Genomic DNA, 22,568 nt, shown 5'->3' on the forward strand with positions numbered 1-22,568 from the left:
ACACACATATGCATAGATGGAGGTAAAACCCAATGGAAGTCAATCGGGGGGAGGGGGGTGAAGGAGACAGGTGAATACCCACCTAGCAGACACACTAATAACCATGACTCAAGCAATATAAAAGTGATCCATGTAACTAAAAATATTTGTACCCCCATAATACTTTGAAATATAAATAAATCACCAAAATTTTTTTATATAAAATGAGATAATATTCATGTACAACAAAATCCTACAGCGATAAGAGAATGATCCAGAGGTCACAGTTGAGAGCCATTCAGCCTGGGTTTGGATCTCCTAGCTTTTCTTCTGCCTAACTGTATGACCCTGGGCAAGAAACTGAATCTAAGCCTCAGTCTTCCCTTCTGTAAAATCGTACTGATAGCCCAGCCTCACAGGGCCAGCCTAAAACTTCAATGAGATAATGCATGAGAAATGCTTAGCATGGTTTCTGGCATCCAATGGATGCTTAATACAAATTTAGCTATGATTGATTGTTATTATTCATGGCTGAAGTATGCTCCTTAGATTTGGTGAGCCACCAGCCCAAGGAAGAGAGAAGTAGAGGGTCTGAGGCCTGAGGCACCCAGCACGAAGGCAAAGGTGTGGTCAGGACCCGGAGGGCCAGCAGCAGTTTGGTGAGGTGTGTGGGGGCTGGTATGCGTACGTATGCACTGGGCTGGGGGTGAAGGCTGGAGGAGCTGTTGGCTCCAACAGGCAAAACAGAACCAGGCCCCAGGTCTGTGGCCTGAGCAGCCAGGCCCTCGGATGAGGAGGAGTCCCTCTGAGTGTGCTCATCCACCCTGACCAGAATAGTCACCCTGTACTGAAACTGGCCCTGCAGTCTCTGCCCTCCAAGTAAATAGGTGTTGCTATTCTAAGAGAGGCCTGTGATAAAAATACTTGCTTTGCTTTGGAGGGTTTTTTTTAAGCCATGAAAATAGCAGGGCAGTAGGCTGCCTATTTTAGGTTGGGGCCTTTGGTCTGCTTTCAAAGTCACAGCCCAAATGAGATCTATTTAGAAACAGGTCACTGCACTTTGCCACACGGTGATGGTCCCTTAAGACAAGCCTGCATGGATGCACCTAAGAGACTCTGGGGCTTGTACCTGAGGGACTGAGTTGGAAGAAATGGCAGGGCCAATGTTTACAAACCCAAGGTCAATGTAAATGTAAGCCCTGGCTTCTCTCCCTGGGGGCCTCAGAGGCCTTTCTCTCCTTTGCTCCCCCACCAAGGTCTCAGGAGGCGGAGCTGCCAGCCTGCCTCTCTCCTCACCTTAGGAATCCTGTGTAAGGGTGGGACTGGGGTGTGGGGAATGCTCCCCGACTTCTCTGTAAATCGGCCTATCATGTGCAGATTTAGAGTCAGGCAGGAGTTCCTGTTAGGACCCACATCTGGAACTGGGCAGGATTTTTCCATCCTCAGTGAACCCAAGGGTGCCTTTGAGGACTGAGAAAGACTCTCTAGGGGATGGCCTAAGATTCCAGAGCAGCTGGAGTGGAAAAAACCTGTGCAGACTTAAGTTTGAATCTTGACCCTGGCCCATACTAGCTGTGTGACCTCAGGCAGGTAACTTCGCCTCTCTGATCTCTTGTTTTCTTGTTAGTAAAATGGAGATAATAAAACCAACCTTATAGGACTTGGGAGGATTAAAGAAGATAATGTACTTAAAAGTGCCTAGTACAGCCGGGTCTGGTGGCACAACCTAGTACATACAGGTTGGCTACCAAGTCTGGAAACACAGAGGAGTTTTCAGAATAAATTGTTTATTGATAACATACACTAAAATTCTGTATATTTCCAGACTTTAGCATTACCTTGTGGTAATAATAATTGCTAGCACTTATATGGTGCTTACCATGTGCCAGGCACTGTTCTAAATGCTTTACATATATAAACTTATTAATTCTTTGTAACAACCCCATGAAGTAGACACTACGTTATCCCCATTTTACAGATAAGAAAACTGAGATTCAGAGGTTAAATAACTTACCTACGTTCACATGGCTAGTAAATGGCAGAAGCAAGAATCAAACCCAGGCAGTTAATCATGACACTATAGATAAACACTATACTATTGTTCCTTTTTCTAATACAACTAACGTCTTGACACTCAGATAATGCTAATGGGTGAGGACAATGACAAGGACTATTATGATGGTTCACACAGTGCTGGCATTGCAAAGAATCTTAAAGTTCACCCCGTGACTGAGGTCTGAACTCTGCCTTTTTCAGTCTAGAATACACTGAAAACACATAGGAAGTAGTGAGCATTTTTTGAGGGGGCTCTATATTGGCCTATATCGTCCAGGCTGGACTCAAACTCCTAGGCTCAAAGGATCCTCTCACCTCAGCCTCCCAGTTTAGCTGGGACTATTGGCAGGCACCACAGCACCCAGCTGCAAATATTTTTTGACTTTGCCCAAGCTGGTAGGTGAGCAGTGGTGTCTCAGTGTCGACCCTCTTATTATGATGGCAGCTGCCTTTTTATATGTTTGATTTATTTGCATGTTCCTTTCTGTAAATTGTCTGCTCATATCCTACAACTGTTTTTCTATTGGGTTCTTGGTTTCTTCTTAATTGATTTTTGGAAGTCTTTTTATATTAAGGTAACCAATTCTTCATCTGTGAATTAAATTGCAAATATTCTTTCCCAGTTTGCCATTTGATCTTTGATTTTGTTTCAGGTATTTATTACCATGAAGAAAGTTGGCTTTTATGGAGGTCAATTCATCAATCTTTTTTTTTATGGCTTCTGGAATTTGTACTATGTTTAGACATGGGGGGTTCCCCTGTACTGAATTCTTTTTTTTTTTTAACTTTCTCATGTTTTCCACTAGTACCTCGAATGGTTTCATTTTTTTACATTTAAATCTGCTGGTCGTTTGGGTTTCATTTTGGAGTAACTTGCAAGGTAGAGGGCAAACTCACACTCCCTCCCCCCCTTTTTCTAGATGTGAGGAAAACAACACTTTTGATCCTACTCTACATGTCTGGTATTTCCACTTTCAGCATGGGATCATTTCTGTCCAGTTCCAATTTTAATAAGAAAATTTGGCCTTAATTTGGTGTACCAGTGCCCAGGGCTGCCATAACAAAGCAGCACAAATTTAGTGGCTCAAAATAACAGAAATGTGTTATCTCACAGTTCTGGAGGCCAGAAGACTGAGATCAAGGTGCCAGCAGAACCATTCTCCTGCTGAGACGCGGTCGAATCCTTCCTTGCCTCTTCCGAGGGTCTGGCAATCCTTGGTATTCCGTGCGCGCAGCTGCCTCTGCTGACACGTGGTGCTCTCCCTGCGAGTCTCCGTCCTCTCTTCTTGGAAAGACATCAGTCATGGGGGGTGATTGTCCACCCTACTCCGCTATGACTTCATCTTAGCTTGAGTCTATCTGCAAAGACCCCATTTCCATTTCCAAACAAGATCATAGTTACAGGTTCTGGGGGTTAGGACTTTAACATATCTTTTGGGAGGACACAGTTCAACCCATAACATTTGGTTCTTTAAAAAGATCTAAACTCTGGAGGAGACAACTTCAGAACCATAGAATAAATGATAAAGAAAAATATCAAAATACAGATGAAAGGCTTCTCGGGTTTAAAAATCTCCAAAACCACTACCACTATAATAATGACTGTCACTACAAAATCACAAAATAAAACAAAACGGTTTCAAAAAGTCAAACAAAAGATTAGGAATAAACATTTGCAGCAAATATAAATCATAAGAAGTAAATTTTTTTATCATAAACAATAATTCATACATAACGATGAGAAAAAACATGAAGACCCCAATTGTCCAAGGTCATGAACAGTTAAGTCAGAAAACAGGGAACATAAATATGGGAAAGTATTCACCCCCCCACGATTAATCAAAGAGATGCAACTTAAAATAGTGACAAAGCAATTTCATTTTTCTAATAACCAACAGAATAAAAGTTATAATATTTTGTGCTAGCAAAATTGTAGTGAAACTGGCAATTTTATATGCCATTGGTGGCAGTTAAATTGGTACCCTTTTGGAAAGCAAGTTGACACGGGAGATAGAGGGCCATAAAGATGTTTATACCAGTTGATCCGATTATTCAACTTACGGGACTCTATACTATGGAGACAACCTGAAGTATGGAAAAGCTATCTGAAAAGGTAGAGAAAAGGAATATTTGTTGGATCCCTACTATTAATAAATGCCAAGCTCTTTACACATCTTATCTTATTTTATTCCCTTCATAGCCTTGTGAAGTATGTGTTCTTTGCTCCTTATACAGATAAGGAAACCAAGGCTCGGTGAGGTTAGGCCCCTGTCAAGGTCATATAGCTTGTAAATGACAGAGCTGGGCTTCCATCTGAGGTGACCAGTTCTAAAGCCACTGGGCTCTGAGCTCCATACAAGGCAAAAGCATCCTGACCTCTCTTCGGGCCGACTCACCCATCTGCCAAATGTGAGGGCTAGAAGTGTTTCTAAGATTTCTCCAGGCTCTGAGCTTTTGTGACCATTTATTTATTTAGACAGAGTCTCACCATGATGCCCTGAGTAGAGTGCCGTGGTGTCAGCCTAGCTCACAGCAACCTCAAACTCCTGGGCTCAAGTGATCTTCCCGTCTCAGCCTCCCAGGTAACTAGGACTACAGGCACGTGCCACCACGCCCGGCTAATTTTTTCCATTTTTAGTAGAGATGGGGTCTCGCTGTTGCTCAGGCTGGTCTCGAACTCCTGACCTCAAGTGATCCTCCTGGGTCGGCTTCCCAGAGTGCTAGGATTATAGTCGTGAGCCACTGCGCCCGGCCTGTGATTCTTTATTGCTGTAAGTAACCTCGGAAAGAACAAATACAGAAATGAAAAAGTGTGCAGAAAATATTAGACATACTTCATTTCCTCCTTCAGCTTTGAGACTTTCAGCCAAGATTAATCTTTGTTTTAGATTTTCATTTTGAATATATTGGTGTTTTCTTAATTAAGATTAGCTACTTACTATGTTTGGGTGCCTATTTATTATATTTATTTAACAAATATATTTCCATAATTAAAAGTGCAGGTTCTATATATGGATGTGCCTTGCAAATTTTCTCCTTGTTTGAAATAGGAGGTGGCTAGAAAAATTTTACAGAGTAAAAAAATAAATAACTGGGGAGGTGGGGAGCTGGACAACTTGAATTGAATCTACAGCTCACCCACTGTTAGCTGTGTCCTTGCCTCAGTTCTCTCATCTGTAAAATGGGATAATAATAGTACCCATCTCAAAGTGTTGCTATGAGATTTAACCATATGATATAAGACCATATGATCATATGCCTTCTGGCATTATGCCCAACACACAGTCAGTAGTCTATTACTGTTAGTTATTATTGTCAATAACTTCCTTTCTATGTTACAAGGCCAACCAATTCACTTTGGAGTCATTTGGCTTCTGAAATTGTTTCTTTGTTTTGATACAGAGTCTTGTTTTGTTACCTGGGCTAGAGTGCGGTGGCATCATCATAGCTCACTACAACCTCAAACCCCTGGGCTCAAGCAATTCTCCTGCCTCAGCCTCCTGAGTAGCTGGGAATACAGGTGTGTGCCACCACGCCTGGCTAATTTTTATATTTTTTGTAGAGACTGGGTCTTGCCATGTTGCTCAGGCTGGTTTCAAACTCCTAGTCTCAAGTGATCCTCCCACCTAGGCCTCCCAAAACACTAGGATTACAGGCATGAGACACCACACCTGGCCCTGAAATTGTTCTAAAAGAAAACATTGATTTTCCTGATAGAACAAATGCCTATGGGACACCAACATTACTACTACAGAAGGAATCTGAGAAAGAAGATAAAACCACAGTTGCCCAGTTTCATAATGAGAAAATGAACTAAGAGAAAGCACCTTCCAGAATTTTAAATGTGTGAACCGTATTTTAGGCTGAGAAAAGGAAGGTTCAGATAGTCTCTATTAATTGGAGGACAGGAGCTTTTAGCTAAGGTGGACCCTTTTGTATCATCTTCAAGTCTCCCTTCTAGAGAGGCGAGTGAAGTGCACAGGTTTAAGCTGAACATCAGTGCGTTGCATCTTCAGCTACTGAACAAACTCCTCAGTTCTTGCGGACTCCAAGTTACGGGGCCAACGTCTACTTGTACAATATTGCTAATAATAAAAATAACACCCGAGTTCTCAGTGTGCAGAACCTAGGCTGGTGACGGCCTTTCCAGCATGAAACCCTGTGATTGCACAACAGCCGCAGAGGCGGGCAGGGTGGAGCAAGCCCTCTGAGGGTGGAGCAGCAGAAGGAAGGCCTTTGGGGTCTGGAACACTCCTTCAGTTCTAAGACTCCCTCCGTCTGAAAGTGTGTGCAAAGCCCTCGGTGATTTCCACACGTGCAGGGAGAAAAGAGAAAAGAGAAATGACCTTCACTGAATGTCGATACTCAGTTTCCAGAGAGAAAATCAACAGCTAATCGCCGGGGCACCTATTAGGATTCTGTTACAAGTGATAGAAAAACTAACTCAATGGTTTTAAGTCCAATAAAAGGGAACATAACACTACATGGAATTGAAAAGCCCAGGTCTTGCTGGTTGCAGGTCGGCTGGTTTTAGTGCTCAGGGGAAGTCGGCAGGACCCTGTGGGACACACCCTCAGGCCTGTGAAGTCCAGGCTCTGCTCTTACTGTGCACAGATGGCTGAGGCAGCTCCAGCCTTCCCTCCCTTCAAGCTTCAAGTCCCTGAGAAAGCTCAGAAGGCTTATTTGGGAGGTTCCCCCCAAATTGTGAGATTCACTACTCCCTGGACCAATGGCAATGATCGGGGCATGTGCCTGAGTCCCCGGCTCCACTGCTGGTCGTGGGCAGAGTCCCCACCAAGCAGGTAGGCTGAGAGTAGGGGAGGGGCAGGGCTCCAGACTTTTGTTATGACAGGAAGTAAAGGGAAACAGTGAAGTCCTCTACAACCAACTACTTCAAATAAGGCATCCGGGGCCGGGCGCGGTGGCTCACGCCTGTAATCCTAGCACTCTGGGAGGCCGAGGCGGGTGGATCGCTCAAGGTCAGGAGTTCGAGACCAGCCTGAGCAAGAGCGAGACCCCGTCTCTACTAAAAATAGAAAGAAATTATATGGACAACTAAAAATATATGTATAGAAAAATTAGCCGGGCATAGTGGCGCATGCCTGTAGTCCCAGCTACTCGGGAGGCTGAGGCATGAGGATCGCTTGAGCCCAGGAGTTTGAGGTTGCTGTGAGCTAGGCTGACGCCACGGCACTCACTCTAGCCTGGGCAACAAAGTGAGACTCTGTCTCAAAAAAAAAAAAAAATAAGGCATCCGGCCTGGGATGGAGGGAGCGCAAATGCTGCCCAGGCCCTTCCAACGAGCCAGTCGTTCACCAAACTTAGGCTTTCACCAAACCACACGACTTGTGTTTCCTTGCACGCACACACACTGTATTAGTTATCTATCGCTGTGTAACAAATTATCCCCAAACTTGGCAGCTAAAACAAACAAGCATTTATTATCTCACAGTTGATGAAAGTCACAAATCCAGGAATGGCTTAGCCAGCAGGTCTGGCTTGGGGCCTCTCTCTAGGTCGCAATCAAAAAAATAAAAGCTGAGGTTATAGTCAGCTGGGACAAGGCAGAAGGCGTGACTGGGCCAGGGCGTCAGCTGCTCAGCTCACTTGTGTGGCTGTGGGCGGCGGCTGCCGCTGCGCATCACATGGGCCTCCCCGCAGGGCTGCTCATGACGAGGCTCCCCTCAGAGCCAGTGACCCCAAAGACAGAGAAAGACACAGAAGTCACATTTTTTTTAAACCTTGGGTGAAGTTCCTTTTTTTTCGTCTTGTTTTTCTTTTCCTTTTAGCAGCTTCACACACTGTCATTTGAGTGACACACCATCACTCCTGCCATGTTCTATTGGTCATGCAGACCAGCCCTGACAAAATGTGGCAGGGGACCTCACAAGGGTGTGAATGCCAGGAAGGGAGGGGACGGGGAGTCGTCTTGGAGCCTGGCTACCACGAAGAGTGCGATTTCCTGCCCTTGTGTTTGTCTTTACTTGCCCTGTTCTTTCTGCCTCTGTCTCTCCATCTCCCTCTCTTGGAGAAGTTCATTTGTGCTTCCATCCTTACTCAGACACCTCCAGGAGGCCCTCCCTGCCCATTCTCCAATCACTGCCTCTCCGTGTAACACTCAGCGCCAGGTGGGTCACTGCATCTGCGTTCCTTGCATGGCCTGTAACTCATCTGTTCTCCTCCACACTGCACAGTGAGTCCCCGAAGGCCAGGGACCGTGCTGGGCATCTCTACATCACCAGTGGCCAGCGGGGCTCCCAGCCTGCAGTACATGCTCAGCACATGTTCACAGAAACGATCCGAATTGTAGATAATGGAGAATGAACAGGGGAACCGAGATGATCATCGGTATCATTTCCGCAAAACGAAGCAACCCAAGCACATCTTTGGCCCTGATCATCTGGTTTTCATTCTCCCTTTGAAGTAAGCCGACTTGAGCCAGGGAAGGAAATTGTACCAGTTTTAGACCCTGATTATGGTGACAATGAAATAACCTGAAATTAAAGTTTTAGTCATCCAAAAGCCTTGTTCCTTTAAGGTTTGCTTCAAGGCCGAAGACACCATTTCTCTTCTGTCTTTTTTTTTTTTAATTTTTATTTTTTTTATTTCAGCATATTACGGGGGTACATGTGTTTAGGTTATGTATATTGCCTTTGCCCCACCCGAGTCAGAGCTTCAAGTGACTTCTGTCTTAACTAATAGTGAAATAAGTATATATTAAGCACCAATTGTATGCTCAGTGCTACATGTTGGGGGATAAGGGTGCTAGAATATAACACAATACAGCCCTCATCCCAGACACTGAGAGAGGCCTGAGCCACTTACATTTTTTTGAAGCTCCCAGTATATTTTTAAAATTATTTATTTATCCTATCTATTTATTTATTTTTTAAAGATGAGGTCTTATTCTGTCACCTGGGCTGGAAGGCCAGTAGCACAATCATAGCTCACTGCAGCCTTGAACTCCTGAGTCCAAACATTCTTCCTACCTTAGCTTCCAGATAGCTAGGACTACAGGTGCTCACCACCATACCTGGACAATTTTTAAAATTTTTTGTAGAGACAGGGTCTCTATGTTGCCCAGGCTGGTCTTGAACTCCTGGCCTCAAGCAATCCACCTGCCTTGGCCTCCCAAAGTACTGAAATTACAGGCATGAGCCACTGTGCCCAGCCTCAGTTTTTTTTTTTTTTTAATGTAGAAATGCCAACGCAGATATTAAAAAATGGTGATGGGCCAGGCAAAGCATGATGATGTATTGTAAATGCTTATATTCAGCAAACTAGTACTTTTAAACTCATAATCCCTGCCTTACAAACATAATGCAAATTCTTGATACTCTTTACAAGACAAAGGATTTATTTTAAAATGTTATTCAGGCGGAGGGTGGGAGCAGGGTGCAGGTTGAAAAAGTACCTGTTGGGTACAATGTATACTATTCAGGTGACAGGTACACTAAAAGTCTAGACTTCTCCACTATACAATTTGTCCATGTAACAAAAACCATTTGTACTCCCTAAATCTGTTAAAATAAAAATTAAAAATAAAATAAAATGTAACTCATAGGTGTGTCTGATTGTACTTTTCAAATAAGGCAGCAACAATATCTCCCGTCCCACATGAATTTCTATAACCTCACCAGTCCAGCATCAAGGGATGGAGTTTATGTTTCCTCCCCTTGACTCTGGGTGGGCTTATGGTAGGCTTTACCTAGTGCAGCACAGTGGCAGTGATGCTAGGTCAGTACGTCACATAAGACCATGGTGCCTTATTTGCTGGTGCTCTGAGTCCCCAGGTAGGAATTCTCGGACTACCGTGGCTTGTTACCAAACAAAGGGCAACTGGAGTAATAGTCTATCACAGACAGTGTGGTCTGGTGTCAAGGCTCCACTTTAGGCCGGGTACGGTGGCTCACGCCTATAATCCTAGCTCTCTGGGAGGCCGAGATGGGAGGATCGCTTGAGGTCAGGAGTTTGAGACCAGCCTGAGCAAGAATGAGACCATGTCTCTACTAAAAATAGAAAAAAAATAGCTGGGCAACTAAAAATAGAAAAAATTAGCCAGGCATGGTGGTACACATCTGTAGTCTCAGCTGCCTGGGAGGCTGAGGCAGGAGGATCGCTTGAGCCCAGGAATGTGAGGTTGCTGTGAGCTAGGCTGACACCACGGCACTCTAGCTGGGGTGACAGAGCAAGACTCTGTTTAAAAAAAAAAAAGGCTTCAATTTAAAATTTTATGATGAGTGATTTCTCCTTTTATTCTGGTCAATGTATCTCTATAAGCTTGTTTGGGGACAACGCAAATTTTAAGACCCTTCCAGGGTTATATGACCCCCTGGCCTCTTTCTGGGGTCATCTACATAATTTATGAGGCCCAGTGCAAAATGAAAATGCTGGGCCTTTGTTCAAAAGTGGGGGATGCCATTTAAAGGTACTAAAATGTGGAACTTTTTCTTTTCTTCCATGGTCTTTCTCAATCTCTCTTGGTGGTTTGTATTTACTGTTTAATGTCGTGTTCCTTCAGATGTGGGAATGTTCACAGGATGAGTGCAGACCCCATCGGGGACCAGTGTGTGTTCTCCAGCTGGCTTCCAGGTCACCCCTCCCACCAGCTGCCAGACAGATGTGCTTGGTCCAGCTGGGGACAGGGAAGTCAATTTCTCCTTCCCACTGGAACACTATCCCAACACGTGGTGGACGGTGACCCGCAAGTGATTGCAGCCGCTGTGCGGGTATCACTCAGTTCCTGGGTCGGGGTGGGAGACAGGGCCTTGCTGCATTGCTGCCAAACATGCGGTGGTACTGCCACAGCAGGCAGGATTGGTGGAGTCCCACTCTGACCTTCCTGCCCCCCCCCCCAAGCTGGTGGGGCTGCCACAGGAGCTGGGTATCGGGTAGGGGAAGGCTGGGTCAGGCAGGAGTGGCGTGGGGGTGGGGAGAAGTGGCAGAATGGTGGAGCAAGTAGCCAGAACCCCTCCTCCCTCATGTGGGGAGAAGGCAAGAAGCCAGACCATGCGAGAGTAGAGGTTCCAAGTCCCCCGGGCACACTTCATTGTCCCATTGGACTTCACTTACAAAACACAAATTCAAGGCCGGGCGCGGTGGCTCACGTCTGTAATCCTAGCACTCTGGGAGGCCGAGGCGGGTGGATTGCTCGAGGTCAGGAGTTCGAGACCAGCCTGAGCAAGAGCGAGACCCCGTCTCTACTAAAAATAGAAAGAAATTATATGGCCAACTAAAAATATATAGAGGAAAAAATTAGCCGGGCATGGTGGTGCATGTCTGTAGTCCCAGCCACTTGGGAGGCTGAGGCAGTAGGATCGCTTAAGCCCAGGAGTTTGAGGTTGCTGTGAGCTAGACTGACGCCACGGCACTCACTCTAGCCCGGGCGACAGAGTGAGACTCTGTCTCAAAAAAAAAAAAAAAAAAAACACAAATTCAAAGAAAAATGGTTAAGAATTCTAAGGCAGAGACCACAGAGCATTAAACCCCAAGTGTGGGACTCTTGTGAGTGGGGTACGGGTGACTAGTTTATGTCATGGCCATGAAGCCCACCCTGCCTCTCACCTTACGTACAAGATAAGATGCTCAGATAGGGATCTCAGCCCCCCAACAAAGCCCTGGGGGTGTGTGTTATCCCCATTTCACGCATAAGAAAACCTCTCAGACAGGTGTATAAGCTAGTTGGCCTGGCCCATAGTCACACAGCTAATAGGTTCAAGAGATGGAAATTCAAAGTCTGATTCTAGCCAGGCTTGGTGGCCTGCCTGTAATCCCAGCTACTAGGGAGGCTGAGGGGGAAGGATTGCTTGAGCCCAGGAGTTTGAGGTTAGTCTGGGCAACATAGTAAGATTCTGTCTCTATTAAAAAAGTCTGATTCGAAAGCTTGTGCCTGTTGTGCAATGCCTCTGAGAGCCGGAGGAAAGGCAACACACACAGTGAAGTGGGGGGTAAACTTAGTTGCAGCAGACGAGGTTCCTTGGAGAGGTGGTCCTTGGGCTGGATCTAAAGTAGGCAAGAAAATTCCCAGCAGAGGAAATAGCATGAGTTCTGCACTGAGCTGCTCTGGGTTCCACAGCCCTGCATGGGCATGCAGGAAGGAGAGGAGCCTGTCTTGGGGAAAGGGGAATCAGACAGGGCTGGTGAGATACGAGAGAAGCACAGAGGTAGAATTTCAACAGGAAGAGCATGCCCTTTACCAAATGCCACACAGGGCACTGAGGCCCAGGCGTGGACATCCTCCTGGGATTTGACTGAGGGCCCTGGAGGGCAGTTTCTGGGGGAAGGAGAGGCATTCTGGGGGATGGCTGTGGAAGGCAGACTGCCCGAGCTCAGCAAAAGGGATGGGTAAGAAAATTGGGCCTGAGTCTAAGCCATTTTTGGATGGATTTGGCCCTGAAAGGGAAGGATCAGGGTAGTAAATGGGGTAACGCTGCATTTGAAAGTGCTGGTGTTTTTATTCTTCAAGACCTGCCTGTGTAGGGCAGAAAGCAGGGAGTTGGGGAGAGGTGTTGGAGAGAGCGGGGAGGAGCAGCGTTCCTGAGCACCTGCTGCCTGCCAGAGCCTGTGCTTTCCTGTTTTGTTTCCTCCCAACAAGGCCTGAAGGCAAGAGTTCCTACTCCTTCTTGACCCGAGGGAGAGACCAAGAATCACAGGGGAGAGGGGCAGGCTGGATTTGATCTTCCACCTGTCTGGTTCCAGAGCCCTTGCCCGCCCCTCTGTGCAGAGGAGAGAGGAGGGCTTGGGTTAATCAGGGAGAAAGTTCATGTGCTCCTCAGGAGCTGCTGGGGTAGGCACATGACGGAAAGGGGCAGTGAACAGGGGCCTGGGCTCCTGGTAAAGGCAGGTCTTCAGCCCTGAGGTGTGTCCAGGGCGGGATGAGGGGGAGTGGGACAATGGAGAAGGTACTGGGACTGGAGAACAGGCCATGGACCCTGCCCTGCAGCTCATTCCCCCCTCTCTCAACCTCAGTTTCTAGTGTGGATCATGTAATTTGACCTTCAGGCCTATATTTTTGTTTTACGTTTTTAAAATTTTGAGTGGGTAACACACTCACATGATTCAAAAATTGAAAAATTTAAAAAGCTAGGCAGTGCAAACTATTTTTCCCACTCCTATACCACATCTGCACAGTTCCTTCCCTCCCCCTGGCCTGTGATTGCCGTTAGTAGCATTTGGTGTGTCTGCCAGACATACTTTAAGCCTTTAGAAGCAAAGGTTTTCCTCCCTTTTCACCAAAAGGAGCATACTGTTCACACTGTTTTATCTCTTGGTTTGTTTTTTGTTCCCTTCAACAGTATTTCTTGGACATCTTTCCAAATCAGTACATAGAGAGTTCACCGTTCTTACAGCTGCATGGTATTTGTTTAGATTACAGGCAACTCGGCAAGGAATAACCTGTTCGGACATCATTTCACAGGTTTACAAATATATCTACAGGATATATTTCCAGGAGGAGAATTTCTAGAACAAAAGATGTATGCATTTATAATTTTGATATTGCCACATTGACTTCCATAGAAATTGTTCCAATTTATATGTCCCCAAGTAATTTATGAGAGAGTCCAGCTCTTAATTTTTTTTTTTTTTTGAGACAAAGTCTCCCTCTGTTGCCTGGAAAGAGTGCAGTGGTGTCATCATAGCTCACTGCAAACTCAAACGCTTGGGCTCAAGCAATCCTCCCACATCAGCCTCCCATATAGATGGAACTACAGCGTGCCTCACCATGCCCAGCTAATTTTTCTCTTTTTTGTAGAGATGGGGTTTCACTTTTGTTCAGGTTGGTCTCGAACTCCTGAGCTCCAGCAATCCATCCACCTCGGCCTCTCAGAGTGCTAGGATTACAGGCATGAACCACTGTGCCCAGCCAAAGTCTTAATTTTTTACTGCTTTCAGGATGACTGTACTAGGCTTTCCTGCAAATGACACCACAGTGCATATTGTGGCTACCACCTCAGCAGGTAGCCCCTCACCTCCATCGTGGACTGCCAGTTATGGCTTGAAGGGGATTGACACTGGGCCAGACATCTTTTGCCCCTCCAGACCTCCTCTTCACCATTCTTTCCACGCTCTCTGCCTCAGGGAGGCAATCTCTAACCCCAGAGAACTGCTTGCTGTTTCCCAAACATATCATGTTAGTTACCCCTCTGTGTCTTTGCCTATACTGTTCCCACCCCCTGCCCTACATTCTGCTCAGTCTGGGACATTCCGACTCATCTTCAAGACAGCTAAAACGTTGTCTCTGTGGAGGCTTTCCTGCCTTTCCATGGCAAAGCCGGTCCCTCCCTCCCTCTTCTGGGTGCCCTCCCACAGCTGTCCAAGACAGCACATTCACAACACCTGGTGGGGTAACTGTTTGTTTACACGGCTCTGCCTCTCCCAGCACCCAGCCCAGCCCAGGGCCCACACTTCAAACTCATCCGTGACTAAAATTAAACTTGCTGGAGGGGCAGGATAGCATGGAAAGGCCAAGGTGTGGGAGTCAGACTAAATGTGACTCTACCCTCTGTCCTCAGCCTCTGCTGCCCCAGTTCTCCGTGCTCTAACCACAATGCCTGCACTCCTGCCCCATTGCATGGCCCTTGCAGCCCTGTTCTAACTGCTTAGAATGTTCTTCCTCTGGCTCTTTCTTGTCCTTCAGTGCCAAGCTTCACTCTCACCTCCTGAGAGAGTCCTTCCTTGATATTGAATATAAAGGCACACCCCCTTCCTATTCTATCATTCTCTAGTCATTCCCTTCTTTGATTTACCACAGTCCTAATTATCATGTTGATTTGTTTTATTTGTATGGGACCAGCACTAACACAGGGCCTGGCATATATTAGGTATTACAGAAATTTTTATTAACGGAATGTGGTATGAACAAATGAACAGGTATAACTCTTTGCTCCACCACTTACCAGCCTTGTGTCCTTGGATTAATTATTTAACCTCTCTGAAGGGCTCCTCATCTAAAGATGAGGCCTTTCATTGGTTGTGTATTGGAGATTGTGTAAAAATGCCTGATATATGAAGAGGCTCTATAAATGGCAGCTGTTATTTATTAAGTTTTTCTTTCCTGTATCTGAAATATGTACCCTTTTTGCCGGCCTTAAATAACTTACTGTCCATTTTTCAAAGGAAATTTTTATTGAAGTGTAACAAAAGTATAGAAAAGTATATACACCAATTTTTACATATATATAAACCTATGTAACCACCTCTTAAATTAAGAACATTCTAACACCCAGGAATGTTTCCGTGTTAGCCTCCTCCAACCCCCATCTTTTTCCCCACCTGTGACTCTTTCCCTCCTGTTTGATCTGACATCGTCATGTCCATTCTATTCTTCCTTCAAACCATTTTAGACCATTCCTTCCCCTCATTCCTTTCTGAGACCTTTCCTAATAACTCTAGTTCTCCTGACCTTTCCTACTACCAAACCAGGTCTTCAAAGTAAGGGACATGCAATCCACCATGTAACACATGTTCCTAGCACCATTCTTCATAAATAGCCAAAGGATGTCCATCAACAGATGAATGGATAAACAAAATGTGGTTTAAACTTACAGTAGCATATTATTCAGCCACAAAAAGGGATGGAGTACTGACACATGATACAATGTGGATGAACCTTGAAAACATTTTTTTTTCCAGACTGTCACTTAGGCTGGAATGCAGTGGTGTGATCATAGCTCACTGCAGCCTTGCATTCCTGGGCTCAAGGGATCCCCCTGCCTCAGCCTTACAAGTAGCTGGGACTACAGGCATGCACCACCATGCCCAGCTAAAATTTTTTTCATTTTTTTTTTTTTTTTAGAGACAGGGTCTCACTATATTGCCCAGGCTGATCTGGACCACTTGGCCTCAAGTGATCCTTCAGTGAGCCAACCATTATGTTAAGTGAAAGAAATCAGTCACAAAAGGTCATATACTGTATGAGAGCATTTATATGAAATAACCAGAACAGATAGATCCATAGTGACAATGCATATTGGTGGTTGCCAGGGGTTTAGGGGATGGGAAGAAACTGCTTAATGGGGTAAGGGGGTTTTACTTTGGACTAATAGAAATGTTCTGGCACTAGAGGTAGTGGTTGCACAAGACTGTGAATGTACTAAATGCTACTAAATGTTGACTTCAAAATGGTTCATTGCATGTTATGTGAATTTCACCTCAATAAATTATTTTTTAAAAAATGAAGTAGCCATCCTTACAGGTCAGCTGAAAGGTTAGAATGAGGTACAGACTGCTTTCAATTCCTAAGCTGTAAAGTGCTGGGTAAATATCAGCTGGGGGTGCCTGAAGGAAGGAATGGCTAGAGGGTCAGCAGGTGTGGCTTCATTGCTCTGCTTCAAGTAGTAATGATGATAGTAATAAGAGATAGCTGTAATAATCACAGCTAGCACTTCTACAATGCTTAATATGAGCCAGGCACTGTTCCAAGCACTTTACATCTAAAACTTACTAAATCTTTGCAACTCTGAGGTGGGTATCATCACATTTTCTTTATACATGAGGAAACTGAGGAACTGAGAGGTTTAAAAGGCTTGTCCAAGTCACAGATAAGGAAGTGGAAGGGTCCAAATTTGAACATAAGCAGTAGGCTCCAGATACTGAAGACTCAACCCTCAGGCTCTGTGCTAAGAGCTTTTTAGGTTTTTCTCTCATTTAATCCCATAAGGTAGGTGTTATTGTTATTATTCCCATTAAAAAAAAGTCCCCCTCATGGTCCTGCCATATTCCACACCTTCTGGTCTTTCTCCTACATTTATTTTTATGTTGGTCCACATACTCCTGTCATTATCTCCTTTGCTTCGTATTTTTTTCCTTTGAGATAGGGTCTTGCTCTGTCACCCTGGCTAGAGTGCAGTGGCATCGTCATAGCTCACTGCAACCTCAAACTCCTGGGCTCAAGTGATCCTCCTGCCTCAGCCTCCCGAGGTGCTGAGACTACAGGCCTGTGCCACTATGTCTAGCCAATTTTTCTATTTTTTGTAGAGACGGTGGGGTCTTGCTTTCGCACAGTCTGGTCTTGAACTCCTGACCTCAAGGGATTCTCCTGCCTCCCAGAGTACTAGGATTACAGGCATGAGCCGCCGCACTGGCCTTTCCTTCATTTTTCTTCACACTGCACCTATTACTACCTGAATGTATTATTTACACTTTATTTTGGTCTCTCATTACAAAAAGACCGGGAATTTGATTACTGTTGATATCCAGAACGATGTGTGGTACATAATACGTTCTCATCAAATACTTAAATGGTGCACGTGGTGTTAGGCAGGATGAGGTATTTTATGTGCTTGTGCTTGAATAAATAGGATACCATCCATATGCAAATGTTCATTTTAAACTTAACATATTGGATTAAAAAAAATCAGCACATAGATCTACCTTATTCTTTGATGGATGCATGAGGCATCATTCATTTAACTAGTTTCCTGTTAATGAACATTTTTTCCCCCAGTGTGGCAATATCTTCGCACATATTTTTTTGTACTTATGTGTACTTATTTCTCTAGAATTAGTGCCTAAAAGTGGGATTGCTGGAACGGTATATACATTAAAAATGCTGATAATGCCAAATTGCCCTTCAGACATCCAGTCCTGCAAGCGATATATGAGGGCACAATGGGTTTCAATATACTTTGAACCAAAGTGGATATTATCAGTCTTTTTAACTTTTTGCCAGTGTGATGGGGGGAAGTGAACCCCCAATTTACAGATAAGGAAACGGAGGTTTAAAAAGGCTTAGGGAGACAGGGCGTGGTGGCGCACGCCTGTAGTCCCGGCTACTCTGTAGTCCCGGCTACTCGGGAGGCTGAAGCGGGGGGATGGATCCCTTGAGGCCAGGAGTTGGAGGCTGCAGTGAGCTATGATCATGTCACTGCACTGCAGCCTGGGCGACAGAGCGAGACCCTGTGCCAAAAAAAAAAAAAAAAGGTTCAGGGACTTTCCCACATAACCGGCAAGTGGCAGAGCCCTGATTCGGCATCTGATGTGTCCGCTCCAGAGAGGAAAAGTGTATACTGCTGTGTTGTGCGTCCTCGGGCTCGTCTGGTGATCTCTGAGCCTTGCGATGCTGGCAGGCAGGACTTCCTCTCCCCCTCTAGGCCCCAGGCCCCTCAGGGACGACCGAACGGCGACTCTTCCCGGTTACCGACTGCCCCTCCCGAAAGCCGGCCAGTTTCCCCTCACAGCCTCCTCGGCTCCGAAATGGCGGCCGTCACGGTCCCGAGGCCACGCCCCTGGAGGCGGGGCCTGAGTTCAGGCCAGAGCGAAGGATGCCCGAGCCAAGTTTGAAGTCGACAGCCAGGAGAGCTCGCACAGAAGCGGAGACTCGGTGGCGCCGCAGGTCGGGAGGAGGAGCACCGAGTGGAGGCTTTGCTTGCCGGGGCCGCCCGAGAGTATCTTCATCGCGGGCGCTGGGGCCGCCATCTTAGATGGCGGGAGTAAGAGGACGAGCGTGAGGCGGGAAGACTTCTCTGTCGCTCTCGTTGGGCCCCGAAAAGAGCCAATTGGCCGGGCTTTGGGGCGTGTGCCCTGAGGCGCGGAGCGCAAGTGCTACGATGCGGGGGCTGCCCGGGGCCCCGTCCCCTGGGTTGGGGACGCGCCGAATGTGACCGCCTCCCGTTCCCTCACCCGCCGCGGGGAGGAGGAGCAGACCAGACGCCGCCGCCGGACGACAGGACACTGGGGCGGTCCGGCTCCCTCAGGTAGGCGCGGCAGGGCCGGGTCGTGGCTGCCGGGGGAACCGGGCGCGGAGGCTGAGGTGCCGGCTTCTCCGGCGGCCGGGCCCGGCCGGTACTGGTGGAGTGGCTCCGCGGCTGCCGGGCAGAGGGCGAGCCAGGCCGCTGTCACCCCCGGTGGCGCTGGGCGGGGGCCCCGGTGCCCCGTGTCATGGCCGGCGATCCTAGTTTCCACATCCACACTCAAGTTTCCTTGTGTTTTGTGGAAACGTGCCAGCGCCACCCTTGTGCCCAGTGCGCATTCCTCATATTTTGGCAGTGGGAAAATCCGCCCCGAGCTGCCCGGTATGTGTTGTCACGCAAACGGGCTAATTCCTGTTCTCTCTGGTCGCGGAGTGGGGGACCCAGGCTTGCACCCTCTCAGAGTCGTGCAGTCAGGTGACACCGTTTTAGGGAGGACGAGAGGATCGGGGAAGAGCGGAGGAAATGGGTCAGTGCCCCACCACAAAGGCACAGGGGCCTCGCCTTGGGTTTCGGGGCTGCGGGTTACTAATGAAAGGCTTGGGATGCCGATGCTGAGGATCGGCCGGGGGATGCTGTGGGACGGAGGGCCAGAGCTATCTTTTGTGCGAAGTGAGAGCCGCCGGGCGCTTCGGTTCTGCAGCTGCCAAGGCTTCTGCAGGGCCGGTCGATGCCCAGAGAGGAGTTTAGACACCGTGAGAGGCGAGGCGGCCGTGTTCATTCATTGTTCTCTTTCCAGGGCTCTGGGTGTGCCTCTGGCGTTCATTCTCGGGTGGGAAGAATGACAGGATCTCGTATGTCTCCTTGAGATGTGACTGGGTTCTAGGGGGTCACTTAATCGAAGTAAGGAATGAATTCAGCGCACGTTCGTTGGGCATTTCTGTCTGCCTGGCCCTCTGTGGGCTGAGTGGGGAGACAGTCTGCGCTCTGCGCGCTCCCGAGGCCTGAACACAATGCAGTGTGATAAGGGTTGGCTTTCCAAGTGTTGTGGGAACTTAGACAGCTAGTTTTTCTTGGGAGAGTTGAGGATGCTTGTACAGTGGAGACTTTTGCACCAAGTTTTGAAGGACTGATGAGTAAGTGCTCGCCAGGTGAGGAGGAACTGAGGGAACAGCTGGTACAAAGGCGTAGAAGCAGGCAGGAGTTTCCATGAGTTTGGGAAGCAGCAAATTGCCTGGGGTACAGGGAAGGAATGGTGAGAGATCAGAGTCTAAAAAGTTGCTAGATTGTGATTGTCTTTGTTGTTGGTAGTGTGAACTAGTTGATTTAATTTGGATTATTCTGAATGAAGCGTTTTATATCAAGTGTTTTGCGCTTATACAGTGGTGAATGAATTGAACTCATATTCCTAGGGATTCTTGAAAAAGATTCTTCTAAAGTTATATTTGCTCACAAAAATGTTAACTTTATAAATGTAGTACACTTTACTAATGCTGAATTTTAAATGGCTGTTGACAATATAAACCATGTTCCCCCAGTCTTATAGAAATAGGTAGATTATATAAAACAGGCATCTGAAAAAGTGTAGAATGCACATATTTTTAGTTTAATAAATGTATTTTATATAGTAAACTGTTTCTTTGGATTGATTCCATGGATTCCAATTCTGTTACAAAGTCTTTAGCTCTGTGAACATAATTTTCCTAAAATAGCTATGTTATTGTGGGATTAATGCTTATGCTACGGTGATTATTACAATATTAACAGACTTCAGGTAGCAGTTCCTAAATCTTTCTTGGGTTGTGATGATTATGTACCACTGAGGAACATCAAGATTCTTTTGGCTTGTTTTTATCCTTATCACTCAAGGGCTAAGCTGTAAGCAACCGAAACATTTGACCCAGTTGAACACTGGATACTTGGAAAATAAACCTGTTAACTGTTTCTGTTCTAAAAGCTTATCTTTTAGGTATGTGGTATTTGCGATTATAAATTGTAGTGGAATTGCTTAGTTTTGTTAAAATTTTGTCAATAGGCCGGGCGCGGTGGCTCACGCCTGTAATCCTAGCACTCTGGGAGGCCAAGGTGGGCGGATCGTTTGAGCTCAGGAGTTCGAGACCAGCCTGAGCAAGAGCGAGACCCCATCTCTACTAAAAATAGAAAGAAATTATATGGACAGCTAAAAATATATATAGAAAAAATTAGCCGGGCATGGTGGTGCATGCCTGTAGTCCCAGCTACTCGGGAGGCTGAGACAGGAGGATCGCTTGAGCTCAGGAGTTTGAGGTTGCTGTGAGCTAGGCTGACGCCACGGCACTCACTCTAGCCTGGGCAACAGAGTGAGACTCTGTCTCAAAAAAAAAAAAAAAAATTTGTCAATAGTTGAAAAAACGTGTGCCTTCAAATTAGAAGGCTTGACTGAAATACATTTGAACGTGGGATTTGGTTTAGCAGAAGAAAAGTGATAAACAGGTTAAGCTGGTTATTTATAATGAAAAGTATCTAAAAGATGAAGTGAAGAATGATTAAACATCAAGTATTGTATTATAGTTGCTCTGAGGCTAGTTGCTTTTAGTTTAAAACATGCCATTTGTTTGCTCTTAAATACACTTCATAATTTTTGGAAGTTAAATTTTACTTTTCTAGAAGCACTAGATTATTTGTGAAATGGAAAATATAATTAACAACTAAACTATTTCAGATAGTCTATTAGTAGTTAAATGTATGATTCTTTTTTTTCCCCCCTGGCCACTAGACCACCAGGGAAGTGTATGATTCTAATGCATTTAAATTTCAGGTAAAACTTTGTTAGTGACCTACTGCTTAAAAATAGAAGAATGTTACACGAGGGAGTACTTTTGCTTATATATTAGGAACATAATAGGCCATACATAATAATCTTGATCTTGGGAGGGGCTTGTAAGCCAAACAGCATGCCTTAATGTCAAGTATTGCCTTTGAAAAGGCAGCAGACTAATGTGACAGTGAGGGGGTTTAGGAAACCACAAAATCGAACTTTGACTTGAAAAGGGTTTTTTTGTTTTTTTTTTTTTAAGTTGTGTAGATCATGGAAGTCATTTCTTCAAAGCAAATGACTATTAGGTGGAAAATGGCTCACCTTGACCAAATTATTTGGAAAATCAGGGAAGACTGGGTTCATTTAGGATGAGGTTGTTCAGGGTTTAGGTCTTTTTTCTTTCTTTCTTTTTTTTTTTTTTTTTTATTGCACTCAAAGATGGTAGAGAATGAATTGCGCCAATAAGGAACAGTCTAGGTCTCATTTTTTGGTGGGTGTATGTGTATACATAGGTAGAAGTCCTAATTGCTCATCTGACTGGGTTCAAAATATAATACTAGATACTTGTGTCATAATTCAGTTGGCACATCTGGTATAGGGCTAAATTATCTTGCCTGTAATCCTCATGATAGTAATGGCTGGGTATTTTATTCTTGCCTTAAAGTTGTGAATAAAAATTCCTTAATTACATATTAATGGTTTCATCTTTAATTTTACAGTGTTTGAGTCATTCTGTTACTTTGTTTCTCCAACTCTAGTACACTAGAGTTACTAGTGTAGCTCTCACTACTTAACAAAAAGTTAGCTTTTTGTACTTAACTTCATATCTGTTTGTCTTTCTTCTAAAATTACTCCTAGAATCTCAGATTAACCAAGGAAAATGTCAAGTGGGTGTTGTTTCTTTGTTACTGGTTTTGGCCTGGGCTATCTGAAGTTGCTTTGGCAAATTACTTACAGAGTGTATTAATTGTCATCACATTCCAGGCAGTATAGATAGTATTTTTTGAGGAACACTTGACACATAGTTTTATTTTTAGATCAGATTCTAAGGGATTTTACTGGGTGGGGATTAACAGTCCTAAAACTAGTTTACAATTTAAAAATCTTTG

The 22,568-nt window shown here is 45.5% G+C and overlaps 1 protein-coding gene across 3 annotated transcripts in view; it reads left to right on the forward strand.

Moving 5' to 3' along the window:
• The first annotated feature begins 18,373 nt into the window (after window positions 1-18,373).
• The window catches only part of RAF1 (Raf-1 proto-oncogene, serine/threonine kinase), a 135,326-nt gene continuing 131,131 nt past the window's right edge, over window positions 18,374-22,568 (forward strand). For all 3 annotated transcript variants that reach the window (XM_069483957.1, XM_069483951.1, XM_069483953.1), the window contains exon 1: window positions 18,374-18,728. The gene's annotated coding sequence lies outside the window, so the exon portion shown is untranslated. The remainder of the gene's footprint in view (window positions 18,729-22,568) is intronic.

Source organism: Eulemur rufifrons, chromosome 10 (genome assembly GCF_041146395.1).
Source record: "Eulemur rufifrons isolate Redbay chromosome 10, OSU_ERuf_1, whole genome shotgun sequence".
In the NCBI taxonomy this organism is placed as follows: Eukaryota; Metazoa; Chordata; class Mammalia; order Primates; family Lemuridae; genus Eulemur; species Eulemur rufifrons.